This window comes from Ochotona princeps, chromosome 10 (assembly GCF_030435755.1).
Source record: "Ochotona princeps isolate mOchPri1 chromosome 10, mOchPri1.hap1, whole genome shotgun sequence".
In the NCBI taxonomy this organism is placed as follows: domain Eukaryota; kingdom Metazoa; phylum Chordata; class Mammalia; order Lagomorpha; family Ochotonidae; genus Ochotona; species Ochotona princeps.
The window spans coordinates 60217063-60233891 of record NC_080841.1 but is presented as its reverse complement, the minus strand read 5'-3'; the positions used below and the strand labels follow the sequence as shown (position 1 = coordinate 60233891).

The 16829-nt window shown below is 39.8% G+C and overlaps 1 pseudogene; it reads left to right on the top strand.

Annotated features, from left to right (window-relative positions):
* The first annotated feature begins 8021 nt into the window (after positions 1 to 8021).
* On the top strand, positions 8022 to 16422 carry LOC101527722 (transforming protein RhoA-like; annotated as a pseudogene).
* The last annotated feature ends 407 nt before the right edge of the window (positions 16423 to 16829 follow it).

Here is a 16829-nt window from a genome sequence, read left to right as displayed (position 1 = left end):
TTTTGAAAATTCTCTTGAATTGGCCTTATATTGACATATATCTTCTGCTATATCTATAAAGCTATGTCTTTTGCTGAACTGTAGCAGAGTCAGGCGCATAATCACCTTGTACAAAACATGCCTGAATGTCAGCCCTGTGTCTCATTCTACCAGCATGTTTTTTTTTTCTTTAATTTTTTTATTGAAAAGTCAGATATATAGAGTGGAGGAGAGACAGAGAGGAAGATCTTCTGTCCGATGATTCACTCCTCAAGTGGCCACAATGGCCAGAGCTGCACTGACCAGAAGCCAAGAGCTAGGAGCTTCTTCCAAGTTTTTCACGTGGGTATAGGGTTTCAAGGCTTTGGGACGTCCTCGAGTACTTTCCCAGGCTGCAAGTAGGGAGCTGGATGGGAAGTGGAGCCGCTGGGATTAGAACCAGTGCTCATATAGGATCCCAGTGTATGCAAGACTGGGACTTTAGCTGCTAGGCTATCATGTCAGGCCCTACCACTATGTTTTTTCAAGTACATTTTTTCTTTTAGAAAGAGTGACTGGTGTTATAAATCATCACCAAATAGAATTACAGATGAATGTAATCCTTAAGTAAGATGAAAATCACAAAACTGAGGGCATGTTGTATCCCAAGAGGTTGTAAGGTTAGGCAGATTGAGGGAGGTAATGTTACAGAGGCATCTTCTCATAGGAGACTAGAGAGAAGCCCCTTAAAAGGAACAATTCTTTTGTTTAATGTCTCAATGTGCTGATCTGGAATAGGAAGTGTTTCTATCAAAATAAATGGAAAATGTAGCCAATTAGAGTGTGGAATTCAGCCTTTGATTTATTTTCCTTTTGAAATACAATCATCATCACCCACAGCAGGCATAAATTTTATTAACTTAATTTTCCATTAGTTCAAGAAGTCATATATTTCCTCCAAATAAACTCATTTTAAAAACTGAAAGAACATCTCAAGCCCTAAAAATGCAAATGTGTCATAGTTTGGCTGCATTCAGCAAATTCCTAGAATCAATCACCGAGAACAGAGTAATTCTATTACTAAACAGGAACTGAAAACATGCAAATTGAAACCAGGATAAAAAAATAAAATGAGAAAAAAGACTTGTAACATCTAAGGGAAGCATCCTGCTTGTCAGGCTATTATCGTTTTCTAAGCTCAACATACACACATAAATAATATTTGATTATAATATAATTCTATTTTTCCTGATATAACATGAGACATCCAAACTACGTCAGGGATGAACCCAGTGAATTTATTAAGCAATGCATATTTTGGATAGGATTAAGTCATAATGATAACAATTTACATGTGGTAGTTTCCTCCCTTTTTCAAAAGCTTCTTACATTCCTTGTCTCATGTTGTACATATGTGTCACATTCTTAAGATGTTAGGGGTATAGATATAATTATTCTCACTTTATAAAGAAAAGAGGGTCACAAATTAAAGTGCTGCTGAGAGGCACTGGAGAATTCAGGACTTTTTCTCACCTTTCAGGAGACCAGGCCAGAACACCCAGCTTCTGATTCTCTGACTTTATGACCCAGTGCAACTCCAACCTCAACCCCCAAACCACCCCCGCCGCCAGCTCTTGGGAGCCACGGTCTTTCCCAAACAGAACATGGAGTATCCAGATCTTATGTAGCCTATCAGAGAAATCGTACACTTTGCCAATTCAAGAAGGAACCATTGGAGGCAAATCACAGCTTGTTCTTCACAACATGAGAATGGACTAATGGACTGATGTCTTGGAATTGTACTCAGCTTCATGACTGAACATAGTGTATACTTTGGAAACATGGATTTCATGATCAGTTCTGTCATCTCTCCTCTGGTTGAATTTGGGCAAGTTGCATAACTTCTATGAACTTTAGGTTTTCATCTTTGGAAGCAGGGGATTTCAGACACATCAAGCGGATATGGCATGTCTAAACCATGTAATGCGTTGCTGCACTGACCCTTCCTTGGTAAGAGTATTCCAACTTTTGTGAAGTCTGAAAGAGTTCGGAGTCCTGCTCTCTTACATAGGAAATTGGGATATTCGTGAATATGAATTTTGCAAGATATGACTCTTCCTGTGTTTTGTAGTGGGCTCATGGCATGTGCAAATCCCTCCAGGAACCAAGATAGAGTGAGGAGCTCTGTTTCAACCATTGGATGTGTTTGTGTTTTGAAAGCTGCAGGTGCCTTGAAGAAAGCAGAGAAGATAAAAAGGTTACAGAACAAGCTACAAAACTCAGCTGTAATGCAAATACCACAGAGAGTCAAGGGCTCCTGTTGAAACTGTTGAATCACAGATTGTGGAGGAGGGGGCACAAAAAGCCAAAGCACAGCTTCACACAGGCATCTTTGTGATATGGCTGTGTTATCCGGGAGAAATAATAGAAAATACCTCAATCAGATTTTAGTAAATTGTCACATCACTTCTAAAAATGAAAGCTAAGATTCCCTCTTCTTACTCATATTGACAAAATGCTAGGGAAGATCCTTCCACCTCCTCTACCATTCCCAACATCAGAATTAGAATAAACTGGGAAAATTGTTCAAAATTCAGAATCTCAGCCTCTTCAGATTTAAGCACAGAATTTTTGTTAGTTTGTTTTTGATTTATTATTTTTTTTGAAAGACAGCATTATAGAGAAGCAGCAAGAAAGAGAGAGACCTTCCAGCCTTGATTCATTCCTCAAATGGCCACAACAGCTGGGGCTGGGCCGGGTGGAAACCAGAAGCTGGAACTTCATCTGGGTCTCCCTTATGGTGTAGGGGTCCGCACTTGTGTTACCTTCTGCTGCTTCCCCAGGTGCATGAGCAGGGAGCTGGCTCAGCAGTGGAGCAACCCCAGTTCAAATTGTCACCTATAAGGGATGCCCGCATTGTAGTCACCAACTTAACCCATTATATTACAACACTAGCCCCAGAATATTTACTTAAAAATTATTTTCTCCGAGAGAGAGGCTGATAACTAATATTACGGGGAGCATGGTATATGTCAAATCTTAGTAATTTTATAAGTATCATAGCCTTACAAGAGCAAATATGATACTCTCACTATTACCATCTAAAAAGTCCTATCATGCAAACAAACAGGATTGCATTTAAGGGGTGATTAAAATGGAATGGGGTGTGTGGTACTTGTCTAAATGTAATCTAACTAAGCTATTCATTTAGTGTGGAGTCTAATTACTGGCTCTATAATTACACTACTCAGGAAAATTGTTTTAGTGATGGTTTTATTAAGCTAACTTGAGACAATTTTTGCGCCAAGATGAGCAGAACAAATGGAATTTAATTTAAAAAATAGGGGCAAAGGAAGGTTACCCAAGAAAGGAAAAGCTCTTAAGCTGGACAAAGATTTTTTAAGTTAATTTCCATATGTATTTTTGTTTGAAAGGCCAAATGACATAGAGGAAGAAAGGAAGAGTCAGGGAGACACAAAGAAATCGCCAATGTGCTTATTTATTCCCCAAGTGATTGCAACAGTTAGGACTGAGCCAGGTCAAAACGATCAGTCTCCCACATGAGTGGTGGAGGTTCATGTACTTGTACCATCACCTTCTGCTCCAAGGTCTGCATTAGCAGGCAGCTGGATCTGAAGCCCTAACATCCTCTACGCGCCACAACACCTTAGGACTGAGGATTTTAAAATGTGTTCAGATCAGAGTGCAGCTGGCAAAGGAGCAGGCTTGCACTGTTTGGGTGGTCATTCAGTGAAACTTACTAACTCAGATTTTCCAGAAAAGAATTTACCAACGACGCTTTGTGGTCTCCATCTTTCAGACCTACATGGAGCTGCAAGATTTTTTGATTGCTTATTAAATATGTAACGCCACTCAAAATGTGCCCACTCCCCTCTCCTAACCATAACTAGAAACAACTTGAAATTTACAATCTTGGGCTTCTCCGAAATGGAAACAGAATTTGCATCTTAAAAAATTATTTGTGTTGACTGATTAATTGATCGAGTGGAGAGGAAGGGAGAGAGTTATCCCACTATGGATTCATTCTTCAAATGCCTGCAGTTCCCAGGAGTAGGGTGGTCTGATCCCAGTCCCATATCTGGGAGCTCAGGCTAAGTGTCCAGCTTGAATAGCAGAGACTCAACTACGTGCTACCTCTCGGGATGCACATGAGTGGGCAGCTAGAGTCAAAACAGGGAGGCCAGTATTGAACTTCTGATGTGAAATACAGACAGCCTGACTGGTATCTTAACCACCAGCCTTAATGTCCACTCAGAATCAGAAGATAAGCACGTTTCCAAGGGAATTATTGTACATTACAATTTGAGGAGTCTAGGACAGATGACCAGCTTGTGATTGCAAGTGAAAGTTTTGCTTTTGTTGTTGTTGTTCTTAACGTAAACTCAACTAAGCAAATAAGGAAAACAGATATGAATATAATAAGGAGAAAAATATACCTGTAATTTTGCCATTCTGGCAGAATATTCATTTAAATTGTGTTCTCTAGGCTATTGCTATGTGGTATTGTTTTGCATTTTAAGCTCAGTATATAAACACAATGTCACGTTTTTCACTCAGTGTGACAAATATTTCCTATATATTAAAGAAGCCATTTTGACATTTGCATTCATACACATAAATGCACTAATTCATTGGTAAAATCTAGAGAGTAACTTTTGTTGTTATTGTAATGATAAATAAACTTGTCTTGGATGTTTTTCATTGTTTCATCAGATTATATTCCTAGAGGGTGAATACACTTAAAACTTCAGCTATTGATAGTGATTCTCCTAATCATTAAGAATCCTTGAAATTAAATAAATTTTAAAAGAAACCTTTAAACTCTTCATGTCTGCCGGAGTCCAGCTCCAGCCGAGTTCGGAGCTCAGGAAGGGTGCGTGGAGTCAGCGATAAAGACAGACACAGACACTGACACTTGGTGCGTTCTCACAACAGCCCAAGAAAAAGCTGTCATTTTTATTTACTCAGACACCTCACAATCTTCTACACAACAACTAATTATTCTATTTTTACTTCAAGAATAAGGGGGCATGTACAGACATTTGGTCACTCCATCTGCACTTCAAGGCTAAGCAGGTGCCCCTAAAGATAATTCTGCAAAATATTGTATTCATATTCTTCAAAGCAAGCCATTATTTATTCTTCAACAGTAGTCATGGAGCAACAGCCAGGACTCCAAGGCCAAGGCACATGCGATTACCTGCTAATCAGTAGTACATACCTACCACATTTCTATTTCTACAATTTACCCATTATTAATGGGAAAATAGGTTACAAGGGAAAAAATGTAGAATCTAAAACAAAAGTTTCAATCCCCCTACAACTATAGACTCTACAACCCCATAAACAATGAAACAATAAACAAAAGAATTTTTCTTTAATAAAAGCATCCTTAATTCCTCTAGCTAAAAATTATAAAAGTGGCTAAAACAATTACATTTTCTATATTCCAAAAAATTGCAAAGACAGGCTAGCCTTTGAGATAACAATAACTATATTTATTGCCATAGCAGTTTCAGCTCTCACTCTCATCACTTCCATTACTTTGTAAAATTCTTATTAAGCCATTTCCCAGAAGGCATGCTATATGTCTGGGCCCGATTTCAGGGCAATGGGTAGGTACACAATAAGGTGTCCAGAAATGGCGTGGGTTTAATTGTACTCCTGTGCTCAGTTAAAGGCCCACTCACCAAGACATTATCAGTAACATTAACTCTAAAGCTCACATTGGTGGCAAAAGCCATCTCACAGGGGCAAACGATGACTCAATAGATCACAGAATTCTTAGTGGGGTGCTTGAGTTTCCAAACAAAAAGGTGGTGAGACTGCATCAGGTGGTCAGAGAGAAATCCCCCGGGCCCTGCCAAACAGCTGGAAGCTCTCCTGGGCACTGCCAAGCAGGGGAGCTGTTCTCTTCACACCTTCATGTCATCCACACCCACTGCATGGACCCCAGCACATGCCCTTGGTGTTTTGGAATATTTGCTGATCCATTAAAAGTTCCTGATAAAGTCCACTGTCCCTAAGGATAATCGGTGCTTTCAATAACTAAACTTACTATTTTCTAATAGTTATGGGATGTGCAGTAAACAGCTACTGTAACCACCCTTTGTAAGCAACCCATTTGCTCACTGAGTCCGTTATGTCAATGGAATGAGATGGTTAAACATATGGATATGATAGCAAACCTTAGAGAGCTGTCTCTATCCTTGAGGCTTTGTCACATTGCACAAATTATTATGTCCCCTTTGGGCAATAATCATCTTGCTTATAAAATTGTGTGAATCCTGTCACCTTCCCTGAATTAATGATCATATGATATAGATGATATTAAATCCTACAAAATAGGGCATAGAATTTGTCATAGAAAAGGATTTGGGACTGGTACTCTGGCTCAACAGGCTAATCCTTCATTTTCAAGCACCAGCATCCATACAGGGACTATTTTGTGTACTGGCTGCTGCACTTCCACTCCAGCTCCTTGCTTATGGCCTGGGAAAGCAGTAAAAGATATTGCTTAAGTCTTTGGCACTCTGGACCCACATGGGAGACCTGAAGGAGGCTCCTGACTCTTGGCTTTGGATCAGCTTGGCTCTAGCAGTTGTGGCCATTTGAGGAGTGCCAGTGGATGAAAGCTCTTTCTCTCTCTTATCTCTCCTGTTCTCTGTAAATCTGCCTTTAAAATAAAAAGAAACAAATATTTTTTTAAAAAATGTTTCTCTAACTGGTGAGTTGACCCCATAACATCAAGCCTGATACTGAGAGAAGTGGCAGATTGATTCCTACTGGAATTGAATCATATCTGACTAGGCTCTTAAGAAGTGTGCTGAACTTCATTTAGAGAATTCAGTTTGGTTTCACGTTTTTCAACTAATACAAAAAATGTACACAGTAAGGACACAGATGACTCAGCTGAAGGCTGCCCCACCATTAATAAATGAGACCTGGTCACTCCAGACCAGCCCATGTGGGGCAGGCAGAAATAGGGACTATCTCAAAAACACTGGCACTTCAGGTGAGAACACTTGTTCTTCAGCATGGGATTCCTATCTAGCTCTTATTAGAACTGACCACTGAGGGTGTAATCTCTCTAACTTCATATGGCTATTTGTCCCTGACTTTGAAGATTTCATCTCTAATCAATTACTGAAGTCTAGTGATTTTTGTATATACATATGTGGAAGTAACAGAGAACAATTCCTGAAAAATGCTTAATTAAAAATCATAAATATATGTGCATTTAAACGTGGATACTGAATGTGGGCGGTGGGGCATTCACCACTAATCTATGATTGTTGTTGCTATTGTCTGTTTTTCATTCTTTTAGTTGTCATATGCATTACTTTTGTTGTCAAAACACAAACAAGGCAGGGGATTTAATGTAAGGAAACTAATCCTTGATAACACATATGTAAATAGAAGCTCTAGTAATTTGCAGACCTTCTGGTCATCTTTCAACAGATGATCACTCTTCATTCAAAGGGCAGGCTACTGAATGATCTGAAAAGAAATTTAAACTCTTCTAAAATCTTTTTGTCGTATGTACCTATGCTATGTTCAGGGTCAGGTTTCCATCAGGTTGCCCACTTTGATAGTGAAAGGCAGGTGAAAGGTATCTCGGATACAAAGAAGATGTTCTCAGCAAATTATATCTCATGTAGACACAGGGGCCAAAGGAAACTAACCTAATCTGCCAACTACAACAGGTATCTGACAAATTAGCTTGGAGGCAAAGAGCACCTGTGCACTGGCAACCCTTGTATTATGGGAATTCCTGCACTCTTTGTCTCTAGAACTTCTACAACATGTGAGACAAATGCAGACATCCCAGGCCATGATGTCGTTCCTTCTGAAAGGAGTGAGCCAGCTCACCAGAGCCCTCCCTCTGGCATTTATAGCACATTTGTTTCATCTAGTGTGACATTCATTAGATGTGAGGAACAAGAAAACAAAATGAAACAGACCTCTGTCAGGAGCTCTGCTGAGCTGCAGAGAGAGCAAAGCTGCCAAGCGTTGGAGCAGTTGATTAAATATAAGCCCAAATGAAAATGATTTTAATCACTTGCTGTGAAAGAGGAGTCAACGCCTGCTCCTGTCTGGTCTCCTCCTCCCTTCTAAGGAATGACAGGTAAGTCAGTCAAGGGTCAGGGGAATTTGCACAAAAGTGGGAGCCCTGAATAAAAGGCTCCAGCATTTTAATGGTCTTTGGGGCTAGCAAGGGGAGAAGGATCAGTAGAGCAAGATTTTCCAGCACGAGGTCAAAAGAGCGACAGTGACTTCCAGTCCATCTCCTTCCCCTCCATCCAGTAGGCAGATCAGAAAGAGGCAACCTGAAAAAGACCTTGGCTAATGACAGCCCAAGATGAACAGACCTGGGTTCGAATTCACCTGGTCTAAGAATACAAATATTCTAAATTATAGCTCCCTCCGGAGTTGGGGAATGCCCTGGCTGTGCTCTGAGCCTGGCCAAGAGAGGCCAGTTCCTCTCCAACCCTGGTTGCAAAGTTCCAGGTAATGTCTGTGGTCTCATTAACAACTGTAGAATTTGTGTCAAATCAATTCACTCTTCTGGACCATAATTTCCTGATTCCACAAATCATGAATAATGTCCTTCTACTTTGTATTTGGTTGCAAATATAGCTTAATATAGGTAAAGTACTTTTATAAGCTTCATAGTAAGTTTGGGCCATGAATAGTAATCTGTTCAGTGGCACCGTGATACTGACTTGTGCCTTTTCTTTTTTCCGTATCTCCTTCATCTCTTTGTTGTTTTGATGACAAAAGAGAGGGTTTTGGCTTGCTGGTTCATTTGTTTTCTCTTGTGCCCTTTCTTTCTCCTGCCAAATTCCTGGGTTCTAGCCTCCCTCTGTTCTGGAATTGTGCTTATCTATTACCAGATCCATCTACTCATGTGGCAAATGTCTACTGAGAACCTATTGTGTACCGTATTCTCTTCCAGGCAACAACAGACATGCACTGCTTTCCTGAAGGAGTTTTTTGTGATGACTCCTCTGTATTTCCATGAATGTATCAGACGTCAAAACACAATACCTTAGTATGTTCCTGCATGAGTACTAGAAATTCTTTTCTACTTTAAATGCATAAGCCAAAAATGTACTTTTATACATCTTTAAAATGTATATGGGAGATTACAAATCTGATATAAACCCTTGCAAATTGCCCCCTTAAATACCTGAGAGAGTAAATGTTTTGTTATTGTACCTTTGAAGGCTCTGGCTTTTCTCCTTTTCTGATAATCTTGTTTCTCCTCAAGTGACCAGTGACAAGGAATTACAGTGAGTTCACAGTAGTAATAACACAGTGAATCATTCTTTATTCATCATCTGTCTGCAAAACTGTAAGAAACCAAGTCTCATCTCTACCCTTTGCTTCCTTAGATTTTAATGAATACTTAGAATGTGCTTAGAAATGCAGATTCCTTGGATATTGTGTGATGCCCTTATATTCCCAGTAGCGCCTATTTATGTCCCACATTGCCTCTGAGATGTCTCTAAAGCCTCTACGTGAGCAATTTGTTCTTGCACAAGTATTTGTCATCACAGTTTGTGAGGTTTGGTGCAAGATTAAAACACACTTGTTTCAAAATTTTATTATGAATTTTAAGGTGACCAGCAGAACATTAAACCAAATGTGAGTCCCTTCCCTGCTCACTGCATCAATTGCACTCTCACAAAACCAGCCCTTCTGTTGGATTCTTTCACATTCTTGAGTTTGGCCGTGTTGATTCTGCATTTCTTAAGTGGAATGCACTCTGTACCTTCCACTGGTGTGAATAGTCATTGCACTAAACAGAAATTAAAACTATGTCCATAGCTTGTTGCCTTGACTGTTAACACTGTGCTATGAAGTAGCATTTCCTTGTGTGCTTTGTTTCTTACAGTCTCACTTTTTGGGAACCAATGTGCATTCATGAGTATTGAGGAGAAGCCAGCCTAAGAAGCTCATTTTGCTGTCCTAACTTTTCTACACATCTCTTAATGGCCCCCTCTACAGCAGCTTCTGATGCATTACAATTTTTGCAAAACTTCACCACTATCTGAGCTTATTTTCTCCAAGTTTAAGTTATGTTTTTGTTCAGGAAAACAAAGGAAGAACACAAAATAACTTGTGGAAGAAACAGGACATAGGAATTATTATTCAACCAGGACATATGTTTGAAAAACTCAGTATTCCAGAACATTCTCTGAGTCTGTAACAATTACCAAAAAAGGGCTCTGTGCAATAGGTTATTGGATAAATCCTACCTTGCACACACTGGCATCCTTAATTCATGTGCTGGCTGCTGCACTTTCTGTCCAAATCCTTGTTTCTGGCCTGGAAAAGCAGTATGGGATGGCCCAAAACCTGGGGACCCTGTATCCACATGGCAGACCTGGAAAAAGCTCCCAGCTTCAGATCCGCTCAGCTCCAGCTGTTTCAGCCATTTGCGGAGTGAGCCAGTGGATGGAAAATCTTTCTCTCTGTATCTCCTTCTCTCGGTAAATCTGCCTTTCCAATGATAATAACAATAATAATAATAATAAATAAAATAAGTATCAAAACAGCAGAAAGCAAGAAACTGGTATTACAATGAACCAGGTGAAGCTGGCATCTATGATGCTGGTATCCCATATGAATGCCAGCTCAAGTTCCAGGTTTTCTACTTTGAACTCAGCAACCCTTGAGATGTGCCAGGGAAAGCAGTCGAGAATGGCATGAGTGCCTGGGTCCCTTACATCCATGTGGGAGATCTTAAAGAAGTTTGTGGCTTCAGCCTAGCCTAGTCCCAGCTGTTTTGGCCATTTGGGGAGTGAATCAGTGAATAGAAGACCTCTCTGTCTCTCCCTAGTTCTGTCCTTCAAATAAATAATAAAGCAAAATTATTTTTTAAGTAGAAGACAAAACCTAAAATTAAAGGAATTCCTGGAAGGTAAAGTTTGTTGCAAGCAGAAACAGAGCATGAAAACCATATATTTTGGTCACTGCAATTGTGCAATGAAGCCATATATTCAAGAGAAATGGTTTGGATAGGATCTTGAAGAACGTTTAAAGACTAGATTACAAAAAAAGAAAAGAAAAACACAACTGTAATGAACATAGAAATTCAGGTGTGTGCATCCAGTTTTAAGATTTGGTGCTGTCAGTTACAGACACTGTGAGTTGAGAATGAAGAAGAAAAGGGCTTTGGCCATTTTTGGGGAGTTGTGCTGAACAGGTGAATGTGGATTGGCAGCTACATAATGAGGGGTCTTGGACTTCAGGATGCAGAGCTTGAAGTGTGTGATCTCATATTTTGCCAGGAATAGTTGCAATGTACTGAGTAATGTGGCAACAGTGATATTGCATCAAAAGGGCAAATTTGGTAGTAGCTGAAAGGGAAAAGAGATCAGAACCAGGAAAGCCAATGTATCAATGTTTTAGGTAACCAAAAATACTTTTGGAATATGTTACACTAAGATTGCACACAAGTCCAAATATGTCATCATTCAACACTTCCTCTTTTTACTGTCTACGGCAGTTCTAGCTCCTCCAAGGCAGAACAAAAGGCTTGGGCTCTGTTACAGATGTTGAAACTCAAACTAATGGTGTCTGAATATTTTTCAGCTTGGGACATTTAAGAATGCCAGTGAAGTCATCTTTATTTAGTTATGTACTCAAAAGTCAAATTACAGCAAGAGACCAGGCGAGTCAGAGATAGAGACAGAGTTCTTTCATCTTCTTCACTTCCCAAAGGCCAGAGCTGGGCCAGCTGAAAGCCAAGAGCCAGAAGCTTCGTTCAGGTCTCTACACAAGTGCAGTGACCAAACATTTGATCCATCCTCTGCTGCTTTCCCAAGCTGCAAGCAGGCATAGTCTATGGTTATGTGCTGTCCCCAAAGTCTTATTTTTGAAGTTAAATCTTGAGCTATTCAAATCATATTTTGATGGTAAACTGGGTATAGGACCATACTCTTTCCAAAGCCAGGCTAGGAAACTTCCATGGCTATTTTAGCTGTAAGGGAAAAGCCCAGGTCGACCTAGTAGTACAAACTTTCCCCACTTGGGCTATTTATTTCCAGTGGTATATACTGAAAAACAAAACTAAGAAGTATCTTAAACTAGATGATTTGTCAGGTAACAGGGGAGGTATTTGCTGTTATTTGGTGCGTGGTATGACAGACACTTCACCAGCCTTCAAAAGCATATTATTTGACAAATACTTCCAACCTTCTTTTCATCTGGCACCCACATATAATGGTAACACTTTTCAAGCATGGCACAAGAATAAGAGAAACTTCTTGTTGTTCACACAAGTGTCCAAGGGCTCCAGTTGGCCTGGGTGCCATGTGGGATACTCTCTGCAAACACATTCCCAGCCAGAGAAGCCAGATGGTTTACTAGGAAATTACCCACAGTGAGGGACTAAAGAGACACTGACTTGGAGTCATCCCTTCCGGAAGTGTTGATCCTTTCGTGTTTATCGATAACTGTATATTGAGCCATTTGGGGCTGGGAAATAATCCAATCAGAGTGACAGCCTGTCTGCTTGACTTCTTCACAAGGCAGGTGTCAGGGATTGCAGGTGTATGAGTCTCTGTCTGGGGAGGTATGATTATTTGAAACAGGATTTACAAAGGACAGATATTCTACATTAACTGGGTCAGCTCCTTGTCGATAGTGCAGAGTTATTTGTTATCATGTCCCCTGCCCCCAGTTTTCTATCTGGTTCAGTTTTAAATTACTAAGGAGATGGTGAAATGAATTTGTCATGACTGAGCTGCAGGTTCATATTTGCAACCATGCAACATAGAAGACTTAGCCCACCTACCTGGAAAGCTGATGAACAAAAGAGAAAATATAAGCACAAGCAAAATAAATTGCTGGAAAATCAACAGCATGTGCTCTTGTGGTATCAAAACAAGGAAGCAGAAGTGAAAAGCACTTTCACTGCAAACAGAATTGTGATAATTGTTTCAGCTTAGTGCCTACATGTTACTAGGAAGTAGCAATAAGCCACAAAGACTGGATCACCAAGTGTGTACAGTGCTTATTTTATTGCGCTAGTGTATTTTGATTTTTCTGGGGTTTCAGCCATTGTTCATAATAGCTTATGTTCTGAAGTGAATGTATTATTTTTTTATTCTACCCAACTTTTTTGGAAGACAGGAGATATGATTCCAGCCCCCTCCCCTAGCCCAGGAAAAGTAGTCAGAAGGGAATAGTATGTATATACTCATAGTATGCCTTAGCCCTGTAGATGTTCTCTAAGTTTCAATATCATCCAGCAGGAAAAAAAGGCTTGGTTTTCTTCACATTTGCTTCCATGTCATAATTTTCAAAATATATCTCCTTAGTTTATGTGACATGAAAGCTGAAAAATGTGTTACAGTTCTAAACCAAAAGCATTTTAATATATGTTTAAAGAGTAAAGTGAACTATTTTGATCAATTTATTATTTCAACAATTTCTTATTTTGCACAACCCATTTTGATGCCAATAATTTTGGTCAAATTGCTTTACATTTCAGTTTGAGGGCATCTAGTCTGAAATAAGTGATTTCAGAAGTCTATACCTGCTTTTTGGGTAAACCGCCTTCTGATTATTTTTATTTCCCAGGTGTGTTCATCACTGACCCTGATATGTTAATGTTTATCATAATTCTAGTTCCCATGCAATTTGTTAGAGTTCATATCACTTTCATTATGATTTGAAAACTGGAGCTAGACCAGAACTGATCCGGAGTCACTGTGTGTAATACTCTACACACATCTGGCTAGCTGCATATTTGCAAATCACTATGCTCATATTGTTCTCATTTGTTGTTCTGAATCAATTCCATTAAGACTTTAATAATGAACTAACTAATGATTTAAACAAGTATATGAAGTTGACACTGAACCACTGGTTTAAGTAAGACTAGACACAAACTCTAAAATCACACCTCTATGTTGCTAAGCAATGTATTTAAAAATATGAGTGAAATAAGCTAATCCAAACCAGACAAATATCATATGTTATCTCTGATATAAGCAACATCCATGCAAAAAGCAAAACACATAGATACTTGGGCAAACATGTATATGCATATAATCACCTAGCAGAACTGTATAATGGAGACTAACATATTAGGAGGTGAAGACACGCTACAGAGTGCGACTCTACTTCTGAATAAAAGAAGGACTCCCAATAAAATTGTAAAATATAAGTCGACAATAGGGCACTGGACCTTTTGTTATTGTCATACTTACAGTGTTATGGTACACTTAAATAGAAGAGTGATGGATGTGTGACTATTGCTGAACAACTATAGTATTGTAATAATATAGTGGAAAACAATGGAGGAGATGGGAAATGGGGAGGGCAGGTGGGGAATTTTCTGAGCCAATGGAATTGCATCATAAAAAATTAAAGTAAACAAAATATGAATGATGAAGGCAACTTTGAGAAATGGATCAATGTCAGAAGGCCTAAGTTCAAGTCCTGTTTCTACACTGCCCAGTCAGGATGTCAAATGTGATACCTCAGGGAACAGCTGCTGAGAACTGAACCACATGGACAACAGAAAAGGCCATCTCAATTTAGAATTAACCAACTTCAATCTACTTTCCTCAAAATCTTGTTAACTCTAAGCAATAGAGGAAAGTCTGAAAAAAAAAAGATCAATTCTGTTTCATTTGAGGATATGTTACTGGTATTTTTTGCCCTCCAAGATAATTTGAGTTATTGTGATATTGGTTCATATTTTAATAGACATACTCTGGTAACAAAATGATAAGGCCAGAAGCTTTGCCTGATGATAGGAAATGATAAGCCTCAAAATGTGAAATCCACAAGCAGACAATTGATTGTGGACAGTGTAGAGTGGTAGTGAAGCTCCTGAGTTTAGATGAAAGCATATATATATTCCCACAGTGAAAGGAGCTAATGTTTCTGGAATGATGAGCTATTGCTGCATGTCTTGACAATATCTTGCTCTCCAGAAGAGAATGACTTTGTCTTTGGCCAAGATACACACTCTATAGTTCCCACCACTACATCTGTCTTGCAGGCTGGCTGAACCCAGAACCAATCAATCACAAACTGGAGTTAATCCAATAGCTTCCCTTCAGCTGCTGGAAAGCAAGCATCACATCTGCAAAGAGAGTGTGAGCTATAACAAATGAGATCACAAATTTGACCATTTGATTAAAAGCACTTCTCTAATGTGAACAGCGGAAGATGAAGGTTACATTGGAATGAAGTTAAAATCTCCTTTCCTCTTTACTGACTGTAATGCCTGATAAATCCCCTAGTATTCACAGGCTAGCTTTAAAAGGTAGTAACTGGAGTCATTTAAGAGAAGAGGACTTGGGGCAGGAAAAATAAATGAGATTAACAGCATTTAATTGGGAGCTGTACAGATTGATTTCCTTGCAGCCATGGTCCAAATTCTGAGAACCAAACCCAAAAGCCAATTGGTGATACCGAGTGGCAGTGTGAGGGCTCTTGAGAAATACACATGTAGATTCCTACCAGGGGGAGCCTCGCCTTCACTCATCCAGGTGAGTGGAGAAACAGAGAGATGAGGATGTTCCACAGAGTAGAATTATCTTTTATTTCTCTGCTATTGCTAAAATAAATTTACAAACCATTTACTGTTTCACTTCTTTCAGTGAAGGAGAACCAATATGTTTACATGAATTTTAGGTATGTCATTTGATCATTAACACATTATCATGCAAATAAATTATCCCAGCTTTCAAAATGATAAAAGAGAAACATCCTGAATTGGTGCTCCTCACCCACTACTAGCCGCCTTCCCCCTAGTTCCCTCATTAAGTCCCTACTCAGTCTGCTACCAGCAAAGACACCACACTCAGAGGCATCAGTCAAGCCTTGCTTTTCTATCTGAAACGTTCAACAGACTTTCTACAGTTTGTGCCGCATGCACTTGCTCACTTCGCAGAATATTTGAAAGCTATGTCTGTCATCCAGAAAAAAAATGGTGATTGTTAGCGCCGGCATCTGTGGCAAGATGTGCTTGCTGACTGGCTTCTCACAAGTGTCCATCTCTGGGGTGTTTGAGAACTATGCAACAGACACCTAAGTAGCCGGAAAGCAGGTCCAGCTGGTTTTGTGGGCAACAGATGAGCAAGAGAATTACAATCGCCTGAGACCTCTCTGTTATCTAGACACGGATGTGGTCCTGATTTGCTTCTCCCTTGACAACCCTAACAGGTTGGAAAACACCCCAGAAAAACATGTCCCAGAAGACAGACATTTCTGCATAAGTGTGCCCATCATCCTGCTTGGCAGCAAGAAAGATCTTCAGAATGACCAACGCACCAGGCAAGAGGTGGTCAAAATAAGCAGGAGCTAGGAAAACCCAAAGAGGACAGAAAGATGGCAAGGAGGACTGGTGTTTTAGGGCATGTGGAGTGTGCAGTGAAGACCAAAGGGAAGTTTTATGGGTGTTTGATTTGAAGGGTTTTTTTTTAGAAATGTTTTTATTTTATTTTAAATGTAGAGTTAGAAAAATACATATGTGTGTATATATATAAACACACACACACACACACACACACACACACACACACACACACACACACATATACACATAGAGAGAGAGAGAGACAGAGACAGAGACCTATCTTCTATCTGCTGGTTCACTTCCCAATCGCTGCAATGGCCAGACCTGAGGCAATTGGAAGTCAGAAGCGAGGAGCTTCTTCTGGGTTTCCCAAATGGGTATAGGACATCAAGTACTTAGGCCATCCCCCACTGGGTCCCCAGGTCACCAGTTGGGAGCTGGTTTGGAAGTGGAATAACTGAGACTCAAACCAGCAACATATGGGATACAGGACCTCAGGCAGAGGCTCAATGTGCTACCC